Source organism: Rhinolophus ferrumequinum, chromosome 16 (assembly GCF_004115265.2).
Source record: "Rhinolophus ferrumequinum isolate MPI-CBG mRhiFer1 chromosome 16, mRhiFer1_v1.p, whole genome shotgun sequence".
NCBI classification, from domain to species: Eukaryota; Metazoa; Chordata; class Mammalia; order Chiroptera; family Rhinolophidae; genus Rhinolophus; species Rhinolophus ferrumequinum.
This window is the reverse complement of record NC_046299.1, coordinates 7,313,693-7,336,101: the sequence shown is the minus strand read 5'-3', so window position 1 is coordinate 7,336,101 and position 22,409 is coordinate 7,313,693. Positions and strand designations below refer to the sequence as shown.

The 22,409-nt window shown below is 45.0% G+C and overlaps 1 long non-coding RNA gene across 1 annotated transcript; it reads right to left on the bottom strand.

Annotated features, from left to right (window-relative positions):
- Positions 1-948: 948 nt before the first annotated feature.
- LOC117036026 (uncharacterized) lies at positions 949-16,652 on the bottom strand. Its single transcript, XR_004425313.1, has 3 exons — positions 16,409-16,652; positions 1,625-1,777; positions 949-1,089 (listed from the first exon to the last, which is right to left on the bottom strand). It is a non-coding gene; the product is annotated as an uncharacterized LOC117036026 (long non-coding RNA).
- Between the last annotated feature and the right edge of the window lie 5,757 nt (positions 16,653-22,409).

The window sequence follows — 22,409 nt, the reverse complement described above, 5'->3', positions numbered from 1 at the left end:
ATAAATCCTTTCCAGACTAATGATCCCCAGAGATGTTTTATGCAGCCGGCCTATCTCCAGAGCAGCCAGTGAGATTAGCAGAGGCCCAGCCAATCTGGGGCGGTAAGACATGACCCGGGAGCCTGGGTGCCAGCACCCCAATGTTTGGTTTTTGTCTCCGTGACCCCAGGAAACAGAGATGTCTGCCCTCCCCCCATCTCTATTGTCCCCACTCATATGCGTATCTCTTGTACAAATGTTGAGGCAATTATGTCTTATTTTGTTAAATGCTTACCAGGATTTTATAAATAGAGAAAATTATAAAGAAGAAAATTCAATAATCTTATCTCACAGATAACACATATAGACCTTTTTAAAATAAACGGAGTAGGTATACTCAGAGAGGTCAAGTAGAAGCACGAAGTAGCTGATATTTAGAGAGCACGTATGTGGTTCTCAGTATACAAAAACTGTGTAAGGCAGACACGGTCATTTTCCCTGCTCACAGACAGGAAACGGAAGCTCAGGGACTGTGATGGACATGCCCGAGTTTCCCCAGGGAAGGAGGGGCAGAACCGGGTTTCAGACCCAGCAATCAGTCTCTAGTGCCCTTAGTGCAACCATTATGCTCTGCCGCCTCTTAAATGAAAGCACATTTTAAACATGTGAAAACCAACCATTCCCCCAACCCCTCCCACAAAGGGAAACACTGTCAATAGTTTCTGGTAATTTCTTCCATAAAAAAAATTAAATGTTTGTGCTGGCCTAGTGGCTCAGGCGGTTGGAGCCCTGGGTTCCTAACACCGAGGTCGCCGGTTCGATTCCCACATGGGCCAGTGAGCTGCGCCCTCTACAGCTAAGATTGTGAACAACGGCTCTCCCGGGAGCTGGGCTGCCCTGAGCAGCCAGAGGTTGGCGTGTGCAGCGGCCGGCTACCCTGTGCTGCCATGAGCGGCGGTGGCCGGCGTGAGTCGCCGGCTGCTGGCGGGAGCTGCCATGAACTGCTGTGAGCGACTGACGACCAACCAGCGACCCACTGCCTCAGTGGCAGGGCAGGGAGGCTCATAATACCAGCATCAGCATAGGCCAGGGAGCTGACGGCAGTTTGAACTGGCATGGGGGGGAAGGGGTGGCGGAAGAAGGGGAAGGAAAAAAAAGATTAAAAAAAAACATTACATGTTTGCAGTTGCTCCGTATTCTACTTACAAATGTCAGACATGTGAAGCCGCAGGCACATTTTCTTAAGCGGTCAGTTTGCTTGGATCACCAGCCACGCCCCCCCTCCCCGCCCAGCTGCCCTGGGGCGATCCCTCTCTTATCTGTTTCATCTGCTGTGGTTCTGTGTCGGCCTGGGTAAAACGGAGAGTTACTGCTGAAGAAAACAGCACAGTGATAACATGTGAGGGCTCTTCCAGCTCCAAAGCTCCTTCTCTCAGAATGAACATCACCCCGACACAGAGAAGGCCCCTAGCCTGCCCTTAGAGGAGATGGGGGCGGGGACTTGGGGTCACTGCGGAGGCTCCGGACCAAGGCTGGGTTGGACTGGGCCTGCGAATTGTGGGGAGAGTGCGGCCGCCCTTCTAGGCAGAATCACCCTGGAAGTGCCTTAGATCAGCCTCAAGTGTAGCATATGTGCCACATTTACCTGCCACTTGGGAGACTGACATGTCATATCCCAGCCAGCCAGGCCTAGTACCGGGGTTTTCCTCTGGCTTCAGGGCACAGTGTCATCACAAAATGGTTGGCGTTGAGGAGCCAGTGGTATGAGAACAAAACTTGAAGTCGTGGAGCCATACTCCTAGAAGGGCATAGAAATGAGACTTTGGAGGGAAGAGTAAAGTCAGGCCTTGGATCCCACACTCTCCCAGGGCACTCGCTCAGGCAGAACCAATCTCTCTTTCTCACTCTCTGATTATTGGGGAACAACCAGACTTGGGGTGAATGTGAGCATGATGCTACTTTTCTGTGCTGGCCAATGACCACAGGTCAGTGGGGAGACCAGCCAGGCCACCTCGGGGTCTTCGACTCAGAACAATCCATCTTTTAAAAATTCCATCAAGTCACCAAATTTACCCTTAGTGACAATTCTTTGGTCATTCTTATTAATGCCAAATTTATTTCACCTAATTTATTTGCTATATTGAAGGCCAGTGAGAAAATGGGGCACAGGTTCAGAATTTGATTCCACATATCTACCACCTACAAAAGTGGGGGCAGTTTCCTTAGTTCTGTAGCCATTTCTATTTAAGGTGCTGTCTCTGATGTCTGAGATTTATAACTAATTCTGATAAAATTTCAGTGGAATTGGGATGGTTATGGCTGTTTTCCTTTGATAGAGAATCAAACATGTGACTTGAGTGAATACTCGCCTTTTATTACCTATCCCTGTCTGTAAAATATCTGGTTTATGTGCCAAGAAAAGTATAAACATATGGCACAGTATTGGTTTTGCAGTAACTTGGTTGAAGCCAAAGGGGAAAACAAATTCCATCCTGACACTATTTATGAAACAATTAATGTTGTCAACAGCCTTCCCATCTGCTGAGTTACACGTGGCCATCTAGACTACGACGAGTCCAAAAAGTGTCAACAATTCTAATATGAACTGTTGAAGCAAATCCATTTGAAAGGACTGATTTCTACAACTTATAAAATGTGATGATAGATTGTTCTCTGACTGTAGGGCACAAAAGATACCTTATTCTCCAGTAAAATTCCCTCATCATAAAGCTAATGTCAAGACAACAAGCAACGCTCACGTGCCTGGCATTTCCACAAATAGTATCTTACTTAATCCTAACAACGACCGGGTGCCGTGGATATCATTATTGTTATTGGTCATGTGAGAGCTAGAGGAGTTAATTCTTACTGAGGTTACATAACTCACTCAAAGATACAGTTAGAAGCTGAACAAGGATTATGTCTTAGCTTGGGCTGCTACAATGAAATACCATAGACTGGGCGACTTAAACAACAGAAATTTATTTCTCACCCTTCTGGAGGTTGAGGTGAGCTCAGGGTTCCCATGGCTCTGAGAGCGTGCTTCCGGCTCACAGACAGCTGTCTTCTATCTGTGTCCTCTGTGGCAGACAGAGCGCTCTGCTCTCTTAACCACCATAGAAGGGCACTAATCCCATCACTGGGGCTCCACCCTCACAATCTCACCCACATCTAATTCCCTCCCAAAGGCCCCATCTTCAAATACCACCCCATTGTGGGGTAGGACTTTAACATATGGAGTTGGGGGTACAGAGCATTCAGCCCATGGCAGGTTTCAAACCTGATCTTTGGGATCTAAGGGACTGTGTGTCCCACAGCAGATCACCCTCATCTAAATAACTCAGGAATTTCAAAAGTAACTTCTTTAAAGCTTAGATTTTCAAAATCAGTTTTTAAAAAGGGAAAACATCATGAAACACTTTAGAAAACTGTTGGGCAGTTTTATATAAACTTAAATATAACCCTGTGTGCCACGCAAGTCCACACAAAGACTTGCACAAAAATGTCCGTGGCAGCCCTAAACTGGGAACAACCCAAATCTGGTTCAACAGGTGACTAGATAAACAAATAGTGCTAGATCTCTACAATGCTCTCCTAATCAGCAAGAAAAAGGAATGAACTCCTAATCCCGGCAATAATGTAGCTCAAGCCCCACAACGTACTGAGCCAAAGAAGCCAGACACAAAAGAGTAGATATCCTATGAGTCCAATCATATAAAATTCTAGAATGGGTAAAACTAATATATAGTGACAGAAAGCAAGTGACTGGTTGCCTGAGGCTGGGGGCGGGAGGGTGACTGCAGAGAAGCATCTGGGAACTTTCTGGGGAAATGGAAATGTTCTCTCTCTCTCTCTTTTTTTTTAAATTAATTAATTTATTATTATTATTATTTTATTTTATTATTTTTTTTTAAAGAGGGCACAACTCACAGTGGCCCATACAGGGATCGAACTGGCAACCTTGGTCTAACCAACTGAGCTAACCAACCAGCCACCCCAAAATGCTCTCTCTCTTGATTGAGGGTATATGCATTTGACAAAACTTCTCGAACCGTACTCTTTAAATTGATACATTTTTATGGCATGCAAATTCTACCACAAGCATGTTGATTTTTTTTTTAAAGGCAGGATGGCATGGCATGTGGAAGAGAGGCTGGTTCTCAGAGAGGAGAGGACCTGACCTCATTGCCCACCCACAATTTCACCGACTCACCACAGGGCTCCAAACACATTGCTCAGTCCCTCAGAGCTCCAACTTTCCCAACCATTAACTAGAGAAGATGCCAAGGCTGTGCTGGGTAGGATGAATTTGGCTACACGGAACAGAAGCCTTATGCAGAGTTCTCAGAGATGTTTACAATAGTTCAGCTTAGAGTGGGTTGGCTAACATCTAATAGCATGGCCACTCCTCACTGAAAGAAAGTCCTTTATTCCACGTAGTGAAGTGCCCACCTACAAACTGGGGACTGTTACCAGGAAGAGGGGAGAAGATGTTGGGGGAGGCCTCCAGCAGCCTCTGCCCCAAATACCTCTTCTTCCAGAATAATCTGAGGATCCAAAGACATCCACACAGCCATTCTGGGGAGCTCAGTGCGCATGGTTACTGATATTGGTTATTAATTAGATACGTATTAATCCTCGTCTGCATGGAATGTTTTCTATGCAAAAGCTGTCACATTAGAATTCTATTAAGCAGCACTGTCCCGAATGCCTTTGTACAAAACTTGTATCAGTTTCCCAGGAGTCAGAGTTCCTGGCAGGATCATCCAATCAGCCAAGTCTGGGTCTCATGTGCAATAATTATTAAAATAATAATAAATATCCTAATAATCATCATGGCAGACAGTAATGAGCCCATATTTTGTTCCAGGCTCTGTGCCAAGTGGTCATGTTCATTTTCTCCTTTATTTCTCCCTACGCTACTGTGAGGTTGTACAAAAAACATTTGCTGTGTTTGGCCACTCAACACGGGAATGCCAGCCCCATACATGAGTCACCCAGCATCGCGAGATCTCATAGGAGAGAGACCGAGTATTGCTTTTGCTGTAGAAGCTACGGAGGTAGGGCAAACCTCTCATCCTCCCATTCTAGCAAACACAGCTCGAATGTGGCATGGACATGCGCTCGATCAACCAGATGTTCCTGCCAGGACTTTGGGAGGCAGTAGGACACTTACTGGTAGAGGCGGTGACCATACTGGTGAGGCCCTGTGCTGGGTCTTCTGCAGCAGCCATGCCCCGACTAGAAAGTTCTTCTGGCAGGACTTGGTGCTTACTTCTGGCTAGACTCCTTTGGTCCCTGCTTATTTCTGAGCCAGGTCTCCAACTTCCTATCCCTTCTTTATTTGCCCCATGTCCTTCCAAAGAATTCTCTCCCCCTAATCCCACTGCCACTTCTGTTGGGACCCACCGTGAGCCTGTGCCAGGAGGTGCTGGATGTCACCTCTGAAAGCAGATACAAGACTGGCCTCCTCCCGAGGGCCCGAGCTCGAGCCTAGAGTCTCTCAAATTCTGTGTGAAAACAGTTCCCTCACTTTTGGGCCTCAACCTCTCTCCTCTCAGTGCTTCATAGCAATCCACCAGCTCGGGAACAATAGGACAGACACCATGCCATTCTTCTTCCTTATTGTTCTTTCAAGTTAAATCAAAATGAAATAAAACAACGTTCTCGTTCTTGCTTCTGCCAAAAACAAAACAAAACAAAAAAGAACTCCATTCACTTCAACTTACTGAAAAAAAAAAAAAAAGAAGACCATCAGGTCACCGGTTTTAAAGTGAGCCAAATCCTAAAACTCATTGTACATTTATTTAGCTAGGAACAACCGTGCCACCAAAACAATAAATATTCCACACACATGTCCACCGACTTTTGGTTAGTCCAACACTCAGATAAACTCTGCAGTGGGTAGACTTGCTATCTAACTGAGCTGGCTGGTCTTGTCAGGCCACCACCAGTTTAATTTATTCTTAACCATCGGCTTCAACCTTAAGTGAATTTCCAATCTACTATTATTCTTTCAAACGAACTACAGTCATTTTGTCCTTAGATTTCAAAGCAAATCGATGTTCAATAGAAACCCACGCTAACTCTTTTGTGTGTTCGTTTTGTGATTTATTACAAATAGCCCTAATACTTTATCCTCAAAATACTTTCCTTTAAATGCTTTATTTCAAAATGTACTTTGCTGTTTTAAAAAAATTGTAAAATTGTTTCTGGTTATAAAAATAATATGTGCTTAACATAGAGAATTTGAAAATTACAAATGTACAAAGAATAAACTAAAAGTACCCATACTCCCATCATTGAAAAATGGACTGTGAAAGGTTTTTTTATATTTCTCAAGGATTTTTTTCCGATACACATATACATAGTGTTATTAAAATTTTGTGTCCGTACTATGCTTTGTAACATAATATTTTTTGGTTAAAATTATATTGTGAGTACTTTTCTTTGTCACTAAAGAGACTTACTTCAAAAACACCATTTTTGACTGCTTATGTAACATTCCATTCTGTTTGCTTATACCTCAATTTATTTAACCATTTGCTTATATAAATAGGTCCTACTGTATTACCCATAACAATGGAATGTGTATCTCTGTGTTTGTGGGTATATGTATGTGTTTAAACTCACAACTATTTTTTTAGGATATATTTTAAAAGGAATCTGTCTGTTTAAACATTTTTAAAGCTCTTGATCCATATTGGCAAATTACTTTCTACAAAACTTATACTGGTTTACCCTCTCCTTACTGATGTAAGAATCTCTCTCTTCATCCTTACCAGCAGTGAGGATTATCTTTTTACCTTAGTTTTGCTCATTTATTAATTAAAAGGAATTTCATCTATGTTTTAAATTGCATTTAATTGATTGATAGAGATTATCTGTTCATTATGTTCATGATTTGCTAAAATAACATTACATTCTTTGCTTAGGTTTCTGTATCGGTTAAATATTTTTGGAATGATGTATAAATGCTTTTTAAACATTAAGAATATGAACTTTTTATCACATTTATGGCAAAAAATTTCTGATTATTTTTCTATATTCATAGGCATCTTTTAGTTGCATATTGAGGCCATATATCTTTTGAAAAGGAACAAACTTCCAATTTGTTAGTAAAAGTCAATGCAAAATTTCTGGGCTTGATATACAGACACTCAATTTACAGAATCCGTTTCTTTCATGAAGTAGTACAGGCTCAATTGACCATGGTTTCTTCTTCATAAACTAAGTCCTGAACTAAAGGCAGTCTTTCTGAAAGGCACATAACTCAGCTGTATGTTCACACCAGCCTCCTTTCTTCAGAATTTTCCATGTACTTCCTTGTGGTTCCCATTTCCTCCCTCTTGAATCTGACGACCTTTGATCTCTCCTAAACTCCTTCTGCCTCGCCTTCCTTCCTGCATTCACGAAACCTTCCTTCAAGCTGTACCTCTATCTTCCCTGTTTTGAGTGAACATTTGTCTTCTATTTTCCTCCCTGCCTGTTGAATATCTGCTGACAAGAAAGAAACAACCCTCGAAGTCAGAGTGACCTGGGTTCAAATGCTGGATTTACTGGGTATTTGCTGTGCGACCTTTGGTGAGGTCTTAGAAACTTGAGTTAAAGTAGGGTTACTTTGAGGTTTAGGATCAAGGTCAAGTTCAGTACAGAGCCTAGCACAGAAGAATTCAGTAAGCAGCTCCTATTATGATTTTGCCTTCCCACATTCCTTACCCATCTCACTTTCAAGATTAGGGAGAAGACGTGTCTTCTCCCATTCTCCTACCGTGTTTTCCCGAAAATAAGACCTACTCCCAAAAATAAGCCCCATTAAGAACGTCAGCCAGACGGACGCATTTAGTACGTTATGACGATGTTCCAGAAGAAGATAACATGACTATATTTGAATAAATGTAGCTTGTTGTACATGAAAAAATAAAACATCCCCTGAAAATATGTCCTAATGTGTCTTTTGGAGCAAAAATCAATATAAGACCCAGTCTTATTTTCGGGGAAACATGGTATCTCCTGTTCCCCTGTCTGTACCTGTTATTCATCAGCTGAGTTACTCAACAGAGCATTTACTGGTACAATTCCTACGTTGTGCTATTAAAAGTGAAGTTTTCTTGTATTACTTAATAGTGACACATTTTTTGCTATTTTTAAATAATGGAAAATGTGTGAACTGTGCCTGTCTTTATTGCCAGGTGCTCCGTTACTGTAAACTGTAAAATCACATGTTAGTGAGTAATACTCCTTCTGCAGATCATACGTCAACTATATGTCATCTTCATTGTTTAATTCACACTTTATTCCCCCGTTAAGATACAAGCAGGAGTAAATTTCACTTCCTCCCCATACATGAAATTTCATTTCCATCACACATGTCAGTGGGAGCAATAAAACATCAAGGAAGCAACAGATTCCTGACAAATACATGGCATTTGATGCATAATTGCTCCCCTCCAAACTCATTTTCCCCAAGGCCAAGGCTTCCTGGACCATTTCTGTTCCAGGTTTCACCCTCTAAACTCCAGCATGAGTCTCCTACCTCTTTCCCCCAGGATGGGTGTCTTGGATACATCCCACCCAGGAGGAGCTGGGCTGGCAGGGAGTTTGGGATCACAGATTAGTTATTCAAATCAGGAAACTGAGTCTGAGGAGGCGAAAACCTTACATGCCTCCTCCAGGGGCCCCCGTCCTGCCCCCCACCTCTGAGGATCAGAGCTGGGGTTGGAACTCAAGTCAGCTCACTCATTTTCCACTACACTGATTCACGACTGCAGGGGCAGCATAGTTCACTATGCAGAGGAGAAGGAAGGAAGAGACCAGAGAAAGCCCAGTGCCTGGGGTTGTATGTCAGAGAAGGGGGTCTCTTTGTAAGATGTGGGGGTGGTGGACACCTGGTTGAGAAGGCTATGCAGAGAAGCCCTTCTCTCGACTCCAAGCTCCCTGAGGCTGGGTAACATTCTGCAAACAGGTTTGAGGGTCCCCTAAGTGCTGGGCACCCTGCAGGCCCTGGAGACTGGATGATCAGGTCCCTTCCAGCGCTCAGGCATCCTGGGGACAGCCATGGGGCTGTGTGCAGTGCCATAAGAGATGAATAAAGCCTGTGTGGTGAGAGGATAGAGGAGAGAGGCCCCAGTCAGCCTGCAGGACTCAGGGGAAGGCGGGAGCGACACAGGAACACAAAGTGGGTGCTCAATAAAGAGTGGTAAATGGTTTAAAATTTCTTAAAGCAGTGATTGCTTCTCCCCCAGAGGACACCGCCTAACGCCTTGGCTGGAAGGCTGGCTGGCTTCACGCTGGCTGGCCAGCCCTGACGGTTCCAAGGATGGTAAATGTTTGGGGGGCCTCTGCCGCTTCTGGAAACCCAACGGTGGCTCCTTTTCCAGGAAAGGCTGTCACAATTGGACTATGGTGTCTGGTGGAGGGGGGTGGAATGGGCTGTACCTGAAGTGTCATTTAAGGGGATGTTTAACTTCCACTCCCTCTTTCTAAAGAGTCATTTTCTGCAGAGACATGAAGAATAATAGGAGGAATCTGGCTCATTTTGGCAAATTGCTCCAATTTTCCCACAATTCTCAGCCCCCTGTTTCACCTGCCCCCCACCTGTCTATTTGGGCCACTTAATGCTCCGGATTCGGACCTAATCGAGGCTCTTTGTTTGGCCCTGTCCCAAAGGTAGACTTGTTTTCAGGACAGAAGCTGGAAGAAAACCCAATCTGGACATCTAAATCACAGCCAGGACTCATTACATAAATGATATATTTACACAATTGATCCCTTTTCCACTGGGTAATTAATTCAGCATCGGAACTCTTAACGATGTAATTGTCATATGTTTAAACTGAAATGGTTGCCACAAATTTCCAAAGACAAGGAGCAGATTGAGGAGAGGGCCTCCTTTTGTTTTCAGCATGGGGGTAGTCGTCTTGTTTCAATATTGCCACCAAAATGGGAGGGGGAGCCAGTTGATAGCCCCCAAAAGGCAAACATAGCAGGACCGTGTCTTGGTCATGTCTTGCTGGATTAGGTCTTTTAAGGGCTGGAGGGGCATGAGGCGTACAGAACTTAAGCCCAGAAGGGATAGATTGGGGTCCTGCTTCCACCATGAACTAGGACAGCACTGGTGCTCCAGCCAGATCCCCAGATCCTGCACACACACGTCCCCCCGCCCCCCACCCTGGCACTAATGTGGATGTTTCTGCTTCTAACTGCAAGCACCTGTGACTCTGGGATGACTGCCTCAGGGCTACTGGGGCCACTTTGCCCAAATGACCATATTGCTGGAAGTGCCTAGGAGTTTGTGTCCCCCCAGGGTGGCCTTGGCCAGACTGTCCGAGGGAGCAGGAACTTGACAGCACGGCATCCTTACCTCTGACAAGGACACTCTGAGGCATAACTGGCACCTCGGAGTTCCGCTGCAGGATCAGAGGGAGCCTACCCACTGCAGGATTCGGCCCGAAGTTGCACCTGACTCAGCTTCCTGCCCGTCCCTGCCTGGCTTTTCCCATCCCACCCCAGTCCCCCTGGGAGTACTGCTTTCATCCAGCAGTCCTTACCTCAGGGTCTGCTCAGGGGGAACCCAACCTAGAACAACTGCCGTCTAGCTGAATGACCTTGGCAGGCCTCTTGCTTTCTCTGTGCCTCAGAGCCCTCCCTGTAAAGTAGACAAAATAGTAACACCCACCTACTACTAACAGCTGGCATTTATGGAGTGTGTGCCAGGAACCTTCCTTGTAAGCACTTTCCACACATTGTCTCATTTGATCCTCTCAGCAGCTCCAGGAGGAAGATATTCATATGATCCCCATTTTACAGATGGGGATATTGAGGCACAGAGCAGTTAGCGCTTTGCCCACATTCACACAGCTGGTAAGAGGCAGGGACAGGATTCAAACCCAGGCGGTCTGGTACAGGGTACCCCATTCGCCCCTAGCCTCGTGCATAGTGCAGCCCATCCAGCAGAGGTACAGTATAGACTGAAGGAGATTATTGTGGAGGCTGGAGGCAGTGGGTGAAGTGCAGAGTGTCTGGGACCATCCCACAAGCAGGGAAGCTCACCCTAGCACTTTGTCTCACCTTAGTCCCCAGGGAAGAAAGGGGAGATTGTCCAGGTCGTGGGCACTGGCACGTCCCCACCACCTGTGTGCAGACCTCATCGGGAGATGCTGAGCCACACATTCCCTGCCAAATCCTGCAGCTTCTCCAGCTCAAGAGGTTCCTGCACGGCTCGTGGCCCCGCCCCCTCCGACCACTGCCTGGAGCAGCCATGCTGGCCTGTTCCCTTATGGATTAAAAATATCTGTGCAACATAAGGGACTAGAGGCTCCATCCTAATGTCACAACCAAAATTTGCTGAGACAGAAAACAGGAGTGAGGTGTCTGCACCACATCAGGCCTCTCAGCTGGATCAACTGAGGAGGCGGTGGTGGGGATTTAACGGGCCAGGGAGCCCTTTGCTGGTTCCATCTGCTCAGATTCTCTCTGATCCTCCAAACCCAGGCTAACTGCTGCGGTCTGACATTCCAAGCTTATAACCTCGGATTTACAGGTGTTCTCCACTAGGGACAAAGGATAGTGTAAGGTTAAGAGCACGGGCTTAAAGTCAGATCAGGTACATGCAGCATTCAACATCACGACTGCCTCCTAGTCTATAAATATACATGCTACGAAAACTTAGGGAGTTTTTAAGTTCTGTGTACTTTAGTGGGAATCAATCAAAGTCTTTCCAAATTGACAGATAATAACAATAAATTCTTAAGCTAGCTTAAGCGAAAAAGGGAAATGTCATGTAAGAATACACAGAACCTCAACAAACTCAGCCGGGAGGGAAGGAGAGGGCATTCCAGGCAGAGGGAGTAGCATGTGCGGAGATCTGGAGACTTACAGATTGAGGATGGAATTGACACACCTGCTGCGCTTGTTGAAATCTTCTCCATCTTAAAGACCTGCTTTCAATGCCACCTTCACCTCCTCCCCAAGACCATGACACTTTCCTGTCAAAGACAGCTGCCCCCCAGGGCCCTCTCTTCAGAATTCACCTCCACTCTCTCAGATACCACCTGCTACTTTCTCTCTATCTCTGTGCTAGCACTCATCTTGGTCCAACTTGACTTGATACCGTGTTTCCCCGAAAATAAGACTTAGCCAGACCATCAGCTCTCATGCGTCTTTTGGAGCAAAAAGTAATATAAGACCTGGTCTTATTTTAATATAATATAAGACCAGGTCTAATATAATATAATACTGTGTCTTATAATACCGGGTCTTATATTAATTTTTGCTCCAAAAGACGCATGAGAGCTGAGCTAGGTCTTATTTTTGGGGAAACATGGTAGCTGTGGGCCCTGCCTTCCCCCTGCCCTACATGGTAAGGTCCCAGAGGGCAGAGAGCACATCTCCATCAGCCTTGTGCCCCTTCAAGCGGGGAGGGGGTTGACACATGGTAGGTGTTCAATATGTGTTTGCCAAATTGGATTCAATTTTTCAGAAATTTAGTCACCCCATATTCCAGAAAAACAACATACACACCTGGGAGGATTAACATGTAAATCACACAGACCACAGTGCCCTGCAAGCTTCAGGGAAATCAGTTTATCTGATCAATCATTATAGCCCTTTCAGAGTTTTAAAATACGCTTATACATTTCTTAGAGAGAAATCTACAGGCTTATAGTTGCTTTGGGACCTCCAATTTGAGAGAAAATTGGGGCAAACTCATGTCCTGGGATGACTTCCCTCTGGCTGGGGTTCCTGAGAGAGCCAGCCTCATCCAAGCTCAGTTATGAACAGTGTGAGTGAGAACGCTCTCCTTTCAATTCGATCTAATCTGCAGGACTGTCTCAGGGAGGTTGAGAAAAGGACAAAACAAAATCATAGCACTTTTCAGCTGGATCTGTCTAGTGCAACCCTTCACTTTATAGATGAGGAAACAAGGACAATTGAGCTCTAGAGAGGCAAAATGACGTGGTCAAGCCACACAAGTGTGTGACAACCAGAACTGACTCAAATCCAGGCTTCAGTCACTTCCCTGTGCTGTGGACTGAAAGGTTGTATCCACCTAATTCATATGTCAAAGCCCAAATCCCCGAGGTGACAGTATTTGGAGCAGACTAGGATGCATTAATCTCTGTCATTTGGTTTTTCTCTATGAGTAAAAGGAAACATGGGCACACCCTAAAGCCTACAGTTCCACTCCTGGGATTATGCAACAGAAACACACATTTATGTTTACCAGAAGGTGTATTGATATCAGCTCCATGTAGAATTGTCCCAAACCGGAAACTACTCAAATGTCTATCAACAGCAAAATGGATAAATAAATTCACCCAATGCAATACTAAAGAGCAATAAAAAGGAACAAACTACAATTGCATGAGACAAAGTGGATAAAGCTCATACACACAGTGCTGAGTAAAAGAAGCCACACACAAAGGCAAGCAAACTATGATTCCGTCTATCTCAAATGCAAATATAGGCAAACTAATGTTTGGCCGGATAGTGGTTATCCTTGTTGGCGGTGGGGGAAGGGAATGACTGGATGGGAGTACAGGAGGCCTGCTAGGATTCTGGAATGTTCTGTTTCTTAATCTGGGTGCTGGTAATATGGGTACATTTACTTTGTGAAAAATCCCTGGTAGTTTAGGTCCTCATTAACCACTCCCTGACCAGCCTCCCAGCTCCCTGTCCATCCTTTCTCTGAGGAATTCTTCAAATTATTCAAGTGATCTTTCCAGAACCTAAATCTGATCAGATCCTCTGACTTTTGGTTGAAAATCCTTCCACGACTTCCAAGTGCTTACATCTTCAAGAGGACACCCTTTGCTCATCAAAGCAAGCAAGCTGAGGGATTAACAGAGAGAAGCAGCTAACAAGACAGATGTCACCATCTTTTGTAACCCAGTGATGGAAGTGACATCCATCACCTTTGCTGTATTATTTGATGGGTTAGGATTCAGTACTAGATCCAGCCCATACTCTAAAGGAGGGGATTACACAAGGTCATGAATACTAGGAGACAGGGATTATTGGGGACTGGTTAACTAAATCTTTCTCCCTCCAAAAAAAAGATATATTGAAGTCCTAACTCCCAATACCTGTGCATGTTACCTTATTTGGAAATAAGGTCTTCGCAGATGTAAGCTGAGATGTAAGATGTAAATCAAGTTAAGGTTAGATCATACTGGGTTAGAGTGGGCCCTCAATCCAATGACTAATGTCCTTATAAGAAGGCCACGTGCAGACACAGTGACACACACATAGGAAAGACAGAGACAGAAATTGGACTGATGAGGATATAGGCCAAGGAATGCCAAGGATTGCCAGATGCCACCAGAAGTTAGGAGAGAGGCATTCTCCCTAGAACAAATTCTTCTCTAGAACTTTAGAGGGAACATAGCCATGCCAACTCCTTGATTTTGGACTTCTAGTCTCCAGAACCATAAAGGAATAAATTTCTGTTGTTTTAAGACCATTGGATTGTTACAGCCGCCCTAGGAAACTAACACAGGGAACATGCTAGAAGACTCCCTATCACAGCTAGCAGAAACGGCAGATTCCTGAGCCCATGCTTCACTACCACCACCACCTCTTCGTGGGTTTGGCTGAGTCCTATTGATTTTGATGCAGGAAGTCAAGGTCCAACATAAAGGAAACAGCCTCTTTGGCCAGGTTCTGGCTTTGCTCTCCAGCCTTCTGTGCACTGTTCCTACCACATAAAGCCTTTCCCCAACCTTTCTGACTATGCCTTGGCTGTTTCCACTGTCTCTTCGTCCTTCTCTCTTCTTTACCTGATAACACACTCATCAAGGCTCTAGTTGACCACCTGCTCCAAGAAGCCTCTACTGACCACACCACACCACCACACTGAAGTAGTGGTTTCCTTCTCTGTATTCCCAAATCACTCTTTGTCTACCTGGGCTAGAGACGCTTTGCATCTCACATAGCATTGCCATTCTTTTGTTTCCTTCTCATTCTTCCTCCCTGGGCTGCAAGCTAGGACAGGGGCTGTAACTGGTTTAGTTTTATATTCCCAGAGCCTGGCACAAAGCCTGCCCAGGCATGACTGTTGACTGAGTGAATGAATGAAAGAATCTCTAGGGTTGCTTAGCCATTGGCATACATTCTGGAGGAGGTTGTGGCTGCTCCTTGCCTGGCAGTCTTCATGAGCTGTCCTGGTTTATACAAATGACCACTGATTTTCCTCATGTGGCAGAAGAGAATTAATAGTTCAGGGAGAATGGGTCATTCCTTAGTCACTGAAGTAAGGAGCACAGAATTACAGAACATCACAGCCGGAAGGGATAACGGCCCCCACATGGACCATGGGAACAGGCTTTCGCTCAATTCAGATGTAGCTGGTACAATCCCACTGAGGTTTGGAGGGCATAGATGCCCCCTATGTTGTTGGAGGAGAGTTTCTCACACACAGGAGGCTGAGCCAAGGGTCCTTGTGTCCCTCACTCCCTGCTCAGCAGACATAGGAACTGAGTAGAAAGAGTTGAGGGAGCCCCAATGTCATGCAGGGACTCAGCGCCTGCTCCGCGCACAAGAACACAGGATATGGTGAGGCCAAAAATGGACACCAATGGAGCCATGGATAGGGGCTTCATATCACTATATTCTCAACGGCGGCTGGGTTGGAGATACAGGAAGCAGGATCCACATGATCCACAATCTGCCATCCGCTTCTCTGCCAACCAACCAACCCGCTAGCGTAGTAGCCACAGCAGTTATATTAGTGGATGATGGTTAAATGGTAACAGCGGATGGCCATCTGATAACCAAGCCAGCACCTTTCCAAGTGAGGCCAAGAGCCTGGAAACTGCTCTCTGGGACTCTGTCCCCACACCCAGGTAAGTTACTGGACCAGCTTCATGGGACTCGTAAGACTGTATCTACATATGGGGTCTGGGAGGTGGATTTTTAAACAACTTCATTGAATTATCATTTATGTATTATACAATCTGCTCATTGAAAGTGTACAGTTTAGAGATCCAAGATGGCAGAGTAGATAAACACTGTGCCTGTTTCCTTCTGTGAACACATTAAAATTACAAAGAAATTATGGAACAATCACCCTAGAGAACCATCTGAAGTCTACCTGAACATAACTTTTATAACTAAGGATATAAAGAAGCCGCGACGAGACTGGTAGGAGGGGTGGAGAGGTAAAACGGGCTGGCCCCAAACCTCTGTGCGGTGGTTGATAATCAGGAGGGATATCAGCTGTGGAGTTCCACCCCCCAGACGATCAAGGGACCCCAAAACCACATCAGGCTCCCCAACCTGAAGTACTGGTACCGGAAAGAGGAGGCCCCACAACATTTAGCTGTGAAAAACAGTGGGGATTCCAACCTTCCAGGTAGAACGGAAGGCTGCAGGAAACCCAGACATCCTCTTTAACGGCTCGCGCACCGACTCACTCACAGGCACTTACCTTATGCTCCAGCGGTGAGACAGTGACTTGGAGGAGCATTGGAGGCATACGGGGAGCAGACTGAGGTGTGTGTCTTCAAAGAGAGGCCTGGTGGACAGTTGCCAATTTCCCTGTGTGGAATCTTCCTTTCATGCAGTTGGCAGGCAGATGCCATCTTTCCTGTGTCGAGCCCTACCCCTCCAGCCAAATCTGAATCTGATTTGCCTGATGAGCTCCACCTGGCCAAGACTGAGAGACATAGCAGATCTACCTAATACATAGAAACAAACACCAGCCAAAACAAGGAAGCAAAGAAATGCATCTGAAATGAAAGAACAGGAGAAAACTCCAGAAAAAGAACTAAATAAAACAGAGGCAATCAACCTACCAGATGCAGAGTTCAAAACAATGGTTATAAGGATACTCAAGAAATTTAGTGAGAACTTCAACAAAGAGATATAAAACACTTAAAAGGACATAAAAACCATAAAAAAGAACCGGTCTGAAGTGAAGAATACATGAACTAAAATGAAGAATGCACTAGAAAGAATCACCAGCAGACTAAATGAAGCAGAGGATCAAATCAGTGATTTGAAAGACAAGATAGCAGAAAACACCCAATGGGAACAGCAAAAAAAAAAAAAAAAAATCCAAAAAAATGAGGATAGTTTAAGAGACCTCTGGGACAACATCAAGCATAACAACATTCGCATCATAGGGGTACTAGAAGGAGAAGAGAGAAAACAAGGGATTGAGAAACTATTTGAAGAAATAATGACTGAAAACTTTTCTAACCTGGTGAAAGAAATAGATATATAAGCCCAGGACGCACAGACTCCCAAATAAGATGAACACAAACAGGCCCACACCAAGACACATTATAATCAAAATGGCAAAAGTTAAAGAGAGAATCCTAAAAGCAGCAGGAGAATGGCAACTAGTAACTTATAAGGGAGCTCCCATAAGACTATTAGCTGATTGCTCAACAGAGACTCTGCAGGCCAGAAGAAATTGGCATGAAATAGTCAGTGTGATGGAAACAAGGACCTACAATCAAGATTACTCTACCGAGGGGCCGGCCCGGTGGCTCAGGCGGTTGGAGCTCCGTGCTCCTAACTCTGAAGGCTGCCAGTTCGATTCCCACATGGGCCAGTGGGCTCTCAATCACAAGGTTGCCGGTTCAACTCCTCGAGTCCCGCAAGGGATGGTAGGCTCCGCCCCCTGCAACTAAGATTGAACACAGCACCTTGAGCTGAACTGCCTCCCGGATGGCTCAGTTGGTTGGAGCTTGAGCTCTCAACCACAAGGTTGCCAGTTCAATTCCTCGAGTCCCGAAAGGGATGGTGGGCTGTGCCCCCTGCAACTAGAAAACAACAACTGGACCTGGAGCTGAACTGCACCCTCCACAACTAAGACTGAAAGGACAACAGCTTGACTTGGAAAAAAGGCCTGGAAATATACAGTGTTCCCCAATAAAAGTGAAAAAAAAAAAATTACTCTACCCAGCAAGGTTACCATTTAAAATCAAAGGACAGGTAAAGAGCTTCCCAGACAAGAAAAAAACTAAAGGAGTTCATCACCACCAAACCAGTATTACAAGGAATGTGGAGGAACTTCTTTAAGATGGGGGCAAGGAGATAAAAATTATGAATGGCAACAGCTACATATCTATCAACAATTGCTTTCAATGTAAATGGATGAAATGCTCCAATCAAAAGACATGGGAGGGCCGAATGGATAAGAACACAAATCCTTACATATGCTGCCTACAAGAAACTCACTTCAGATTGAAAGACACACACAGACAGAAAGTAAAGGGATGGAAAAAAATATGAAAATGGAAACCAGAAAAGGTGGGGTAGCAATACTTATACCAGACAAAAAAAAATAGACTTTAAAACAAAGGCTATAAGAAGAGACAAAAAAGGCCCAGTAATCTCACTTCTGGGTATTTATCCAAAGAAACCCAAAATGCTACTTTGAGGGAGTGTGGGCATGCACATGTTCATTGTAGCATTGTTTACAATGGCCAAGATGTGAAGGCAGCCTAGGTGTCTGTCCATGGAAGAATGGATAAAGAGGAGGTGGTACATATACAGGGAGAGAAGGGAATGGGTTCTCGCCATCTGCAGCGGCATGGATGGACCTGGAGGGTGTTGTGCTGAGTGGAGTGTCAGACAGAGAAAGACAGATGCAATGTGATTTCACTTATTGTGGGAATCTAAAGAACAAAATAAAAACAACAGAAACAAACTCATAGATACAGAACACATTTTGATGATTGCCAGACGTGAGGGGGCTTGAGGGTATGGGTGAAAAACGGGGAAGGGATTAAGAAGTACAAATAGGTTGTTACAGGGTAGTCATGGGGATGTAGGGTTTAGCATAAAGATTATAGTCAATAATATTGTAATAACTACGTATGGTGTTAGGTGGACACTAGATTTACTGGGGTGATAGATGGGAGGGGGTTGGGAGCAGAGTGAAAAAGGTGAAGGGATTAAGAAGTACAAATTGGCAGGTACAAAATAGTCATGGGGGTGTAAAGTACAATATGGGGAGTATAGTCAATAACACAAGGTCTAACAATTACGTTCATGAACTTATTGCAACGATGTTGCTAACCTTTTTTTGATATCAGAGAGATTATTCATTATGAATTTGTACCAACTGGATAAACAGTTAACCAGCTTTACTATTTGGAAGTGCTTAAAAGGCTCCGTGAAAAAGTGAGACAACCTGAACTTTTTGCCAATAATTCCTGACTCTTGCATCATGACAATGCAGCAGCTCACATGTCCGTGAGGGAGTTTTTAGCCTGTAAACAAATAACTGTATTGGAACACCCTCCCTACTCACCTGATCTGGCCCCCAATGACTTTCTTTACCCAAAGAGAAAGGAAATATTGAAAGGAAGACATTTTGATGACATTCAGGACGTCAAGGGTAGTACAATGACAGCTCTGATGGCCATTTCAGAAAAAGAGTTCCAAAATTGCTTTGAAGGGTGAACTAGGCTCTGATGTTGGTGCATAGCTTCCCAAGGGGAGTGCTTCGACGGTGACCATAGTGATATTCAGCAATGAGGTATGTAGCACTTTTTCTAGGATGAGTTCGTGAACTTAATTGTCTGACTCGTATGTTAATAACTATGTATAGTGTCAGGCAGGTACTAGACACTTCAGGGAGATCACTTCCTAAATTATGTAAATGTCTAACCACTGTGCTGTACACCTGAAATTAATGTAAAATAATATTGAATGTCAACTGTAATTGAAAAATTTTAAAAGGGGGGAAAGGTGAAGGAGACTAAGAGATCCAAATTTCCAGGTATAAAACAAAAACGTCATGGAAATGTAATGTACAGCATAGAGAATATAGTCAATAATACTGTGATAGCGTGGTACGGTGTCAGATGGTTGCTGGACTTGTCATGGTGATCACTTGTTTAGGTATACAAATATTGAATAACTATTGCGTACACCTGAAACTAATATAATATTGTATGCTACCTGCATTTTTAATAAAAATCTTTAAAAAATAAAAATAAAGTGTACAGTTCAACTGGATTTAGTGTAGTCACAGAATTGGGCAGCCATTGTCATAACCAACTTTAGAATATTTTCATCATCCCCAAAAGAAACCCTGTACCCATTAGCAGTCACCCCCCCATTTCCCCTCAACCCCCAGCCCTAGGCAACCACTTATCTACTTTCTGTCTCTATGAAGTTGTCTATTGTGGCAACATTTCATATGAATGGAACCGAAGTAGAGAGTCTGTCCACAGCGGGGCCGTGGCACAGCCTCAGGGAAGCAGCCTTCCTGAGGAGGTATGGAGAGTACAGCAGTTCTCAGGGCCAGACCCAGGAGGAGGGTAAGCCCTGAGGATGGAGTCTGAGACCTTGCATAGCCTTTTCCATAATGAGGCCCTTCTTCCAAGACAGAAGGATGCCCTGCCTTGCTTTCATAATGGGGTCACTTTGCTGCATCCCATTGTTTTTCAGATGAAGAGGCTGAGCTAGGGCTGAGCCACAGAGAAGTTCAGGGTCTTATCAAAGATCACAGCAAATTATCAGCCAGAGCCCACACAATACCCACATACTTATAAACGGTAAGATTTGATGGAGCAAAATGCAAAAATCTGCCCTTCTTTTCCCATAGTGAGAACTCTGAAGATAGAAAGCACTCTGCAAATATTTCTTGGTTTGGGAAGAAAGACTTTTTTCAGAAGACAAGAGAACCAGGAAGAGAAAGGGGGATGGGGTGTGGGAGAGCTGGCTTGCTCCTACATAGTAGAGTAAGGCCACGCAGCAATTCCTGGGGCACCCTCCCTTGTAAGGGGTGCTAGCTTTCTCAGGGAAACCCTGCAAGAATGGATTTCTGGCCCATTCTGGACTTATCCTGAAAAGTGAATGAAGAATAACAGCAGCAAGACCCAGCACTTACATAGCACTTAGGGTATGCCCGCACTGTCATTATAACCACCCTCTGAGGCTAAACGCATTTAGTACTCTCTTTCTTTTATCACACTCTCTGTGCCTCAGTTTCCTACTCTGTCAAATAGATTATAATAGTACCTGCCTCGTAGGGTTATAGTGCCTGGCATATAAGGAGGACTCAGTGACTATTAGCTGATACCACCTCTCTATATAATTATTACCTTTAGTCTCAGGAAAGGGTTAGACATCAGCCATTCTAAGAACATCGCGTGTGACTCAGGATACATATGTGATAAGGACGACATGCATAAGACCCGTCTCTGAGAGCTGTGCATTTTCTGAGTCTCAGTCATCAGCCAAAGGGAGGGGTCTTTAGCAGCATTCCTGGCAGCATTGGAACAGATGGGGGAGAACTTTCCAGGAAAGAGAACCAGAGCACATGTAGGCTGGGACACAGTCTCCCCAGGATCACACCTTTAGGCTTTTGTCAATTCTGCCTACAAGTCAAGGACCTGCAGGTCAGGAGAGTTAGGTGTTAAAACGTGCCCATCAGGACCAGTGTAAACTCTGGCTAGGTTAATGGTGGGGAGCCTCCACGCCTGGGAGCTTTGCCGCCGTGGCAAGAAGCCTAAACATTTCCTCCTGCTCCATGGGTAAGCGCTTGGGCCATTCCAGGAAGCTATTCCAAGAAGGACTCTACGGAAGGGAGGAGGGAAAGTTTTAGAGAATAGGGAAATGCTCCCCTCCCCTGAGGAACTGGCTACCTCCTGACTTGTATGTGTGCATATGTGGATACGTGTTCTGGGTGTGTTCCGGTCACGGGAGGAGAGGTGGGGAGGTAGGTGAGAGCACCGTTCTAAGCACTCCTTTGCCAGACCTCGTTCTTTTGTGTAAAATTTGGGTGCTAATCACTGGTGTTGTACAGGCTCCCTCTGGCCTTTGGGCTCCTTGTCCCTCAGGAAGTGATGCAGAGACCCTGCTGCACAGCCCACGACCTTGGCTCACCTGTGAAAGGTCCTCTAGTGGTCCTGTGGCTGGTGCTCCTTTCGGTTTGGTAAAATGCGTCATCAAAAGACCTCAGGTCCTCATGAAACTTTTTAAAACCTGTTTTGGGGTATGATCAGGCTATCTGAAGGGCCCTAACCAACTAGGCAAATCCTCTGCAATGGGAACTTCATTCATTCACTCACTCACTCACTCACTCAGGCATTAACTGAGCACCACTGGTGAGCCATGTGTGCGCTGAGTGTTGGGAAGACGAATAAGACAGCCCCACCGCCCTCCGCCCTTCTAGGAGCTCACATCTAGCCCGCAGCTCGGATGGGCATCTCAGGATCGGTTACTCCGGGAACATTAAATGGACCCTAAAACGGGTAGGAAAGGAGGAGAGGAGATTGAGAGACAGGCAAGACAACTTTCTACGGTGGCCAGCTAACGATGAGCAGAAATCTGCAGGCGATTTCACTCTTTGCTTCTCCTGAAATCCACAGAAAAAAGTGCTTTTATTCTCTAGCCAAGGTCCGGAAGGGTAAGACCGCGATGACTTTGAAATGCTTTGCGCAGACGGGGTGGTTTCCCCCGCC